This window comes from Notolepis coatsorum (assembly GCF_963971535.1).
Source record: "Notolepis coatsorum genome assembly, chromosome: 17".
NCBI lineage: Eukaryota > Metazoa > Chordata > Actinopteri > Aulopiformes > Paralepididae > Notolepis > Notolepis coatsorum.
Window position 1 is genome coordinate 4,788,140 of NC_140181.1, and position 2,500 is coordinate 4,790,639.

A 2,500-nucleotide genomic window follows, 5' to 3' on the forward strand; every position below is an offset into this window, starting at 1 on the left:
CCATTCACTCGTGTCTTAACAACGCTCCATTCCCTTAACTTCCATCCACTCCCTGTTTACAAAACCATGTATTATTTTGGCCATATGTGGCGCTGTTGCGAGTTTGTGGATGCGCTGCTGTATCCACATTTAGGAGAAGAAGAACAGAAGAAGAGCAGAGCTGGAGAAAGTAGCGTTTTTAAAACCTGTTAACGTTTGAAGGTGAGTTTAAACTACTAAATAAGATCCGATTCCTAAACACTGTCACAACAGCAGTCATATTGTATATTTTCAACAATACGTTTGTTTACCAATAGGTTCTGTTTTTGAGTTTGTGTTGGCAGTTTCAACAGTTGGATGTACTCGGTGAAGCTGACTGAGTCGTGTTTTGTTTCTGCACAGCAGATCTAATAGCGATAATACATTGTGTCCTCATATCTATCTATCTCACTATCTATCTGCTATGCTTTTATTTTTTACTCCGTTTATTTGATCAGGGACAGTGCATATCAATCAACAGTTATACATTTATAAATGAATACAAATTAAAAACTGTAAATATGCCAACATTAGCAGGGTTGCTAGTTTTCAGTTTATTTTTTTGTCCGTAGTGTACATTTAGAATGAATAAAGACACGGTATCTGCTACAGCAGATCTATCATATAACGTTACCATGTAAGATGGGAGTTTGCAAAGTTAAATTGTATTATATTATTAGCTGTTACATGATCAATACATTGTGTCCTCATATCTATCTATCTCACTATATCTGCTATGCTTTTATTTTTTTACTCAGTTTATTTGATCAGGGACAGTGCATATCAATCAACATTTATAAATGAATACAAATAAAAAGAACTGTAAATATGCCAACATTAGCAGGGTTGCTAGTTTTCAGTTGTAGTACCTGGGCTAGATGTTTAAGCCAGAAAGAAACAGAAAAATAGAAGGACATTAAAGCTAATCTAAAAACAATTTAAAACATATTCTGTACATTCACTTCACTAGGCATTCATGCATCTATATAATATAAAAAATAAAAACAGTGTACAGGGACAAATAAAAGCCCATACATGTATATACGCACTGTATAGGCAGGCACACACATCATAATCATATCAGGACAGTCAGACTAGTGGGCAAGTGTACAGGGGCTGGACTGAGACGTGACGTGATTTTAATTATAATATGCATGATGTTTTGCTTTGTACAGGCAATAATGAAGAAGTTCCCTGGAAGGAAGGATGTCTCTTTCAGGAAGGGTCCATCTGGACATCTACGGCAGGACCCCGCTGAGGAAGCAAGGAGGATCAAAGATCTTCTCCTCTTCTCTTCCTCCTCTGCACCAGCCCAGCCTGCCTCCGCTGCACCGCTACCTGCAGCCTCCTCTGAACAAGCCCTCATGAAGCTACAATGTGAGAGCAGAGTATTTAGCTTCATTATGATAAACAGCAACCTAATTATCTGCACCTCTACCTGCAGCACGTCTACCTGCAGCCTCCTCTGAACAAGCCCCCAGGAAGCTACAATGTGAGAGCAGAGTATTTAGCTTCATTATGATAAACAGCAACCTAATTATCTGCACCTCTACCTGCAGCACGTCTACCTGCAGCCTCCTCTGAACAAGCCCTCATGAAGCTACAATGTGAGAGCAGAGTATTTAGCTTCATTATGATAAACAGCAACCTAATTATCTGCACCTCTACCTGCAGCACGTCTACCTGCAGCCTCCTCTGAACAAGCCCCCAGGAAGCTACAATGTGAGAGCAGAGTATTTAGCTTCATATGTTTATTTTATTTTATTTATTTAGCACATTATTTAAAAAAACAGTGCTAGGAGGGAACGAAGCCCAAAGGGCATGTACAAAGTTCCACTCCCATCTCATTGTCCATAAACAATATGAACGAAATACATGTGTAGCAAGGTCTACACACTATAGCGAAAACATGGAAGATTGACACGAGTCAGTAACAAGAACAATTATTATTATTATTTTTTTTTGATAAACAGCAACCTAATTATATACTTCAGGCTAAGTTTTGCCAATAATATTACTCACAATTCTTTACTAACTACTGTTTCTGAAATGTGCCTGCAGCCTCCTCTGCACCTGCCCAGCCTGCCTCTGCCCCCAGTTCTGACCAGGATGTCAGCCAATGGAACTGCTCTCTCCAACAGCGCATCTGGACAAAGACTGAGCTGGAAGCCTTGGGTCTATGGCCAGGGTCCCGACCGGTCCGGCATCTTATGAATATGGTGTCCTTGTGGCGTCATCCACCTCAGCCTGAACTCATTGATTCCACTTCTGAGCTGCCATCACCCAAATACTTCCAGCTCCATCCCTTCTTCAACTTCGTTGAAATACTTTTGAATCTGCTTGAACACAATTCCTTCCAATAACTTACCTATTACTGGTCAAATACTAATGGGCCTACTGTTTGAACCTGTAAATGGCTATTTACAGTTCTTTGGTAGTGGAGTTACTTTGGCTATTTTCCAAGGCTGAGGAAAGACCCTCT

General features: G+C 40.1%; 1 long non-coding RNA gene across 1 annotated transcript in view; it reads left to right on the top strand.

The window, feature by feature from the left end:
* Nucleotides 1-136: 136 nt before the first annotated feature.
* LOC311243647 overlaps nucleotides 137-2,500 on the top strand; it is a 2,447-nt gene continuing 83 nt past the window's right edge. The window contains exons 1-3 of the long non-coding RNA XR_014620663.1: nucleotides 137-201; nucleotides 1,194-1,395; nucleotides 2,080-2,500. The exon at nucleotides 2,080-2,500 is cut by the window's right edge and continues 83 nt beyond it. This is a non-coding gene — a long non-coding RNA (uncharacterized lncRNA). The remainder of the gene's footprint in view (nucleotides 202-1,193; nucleotides 1,396-2,079) is intronic.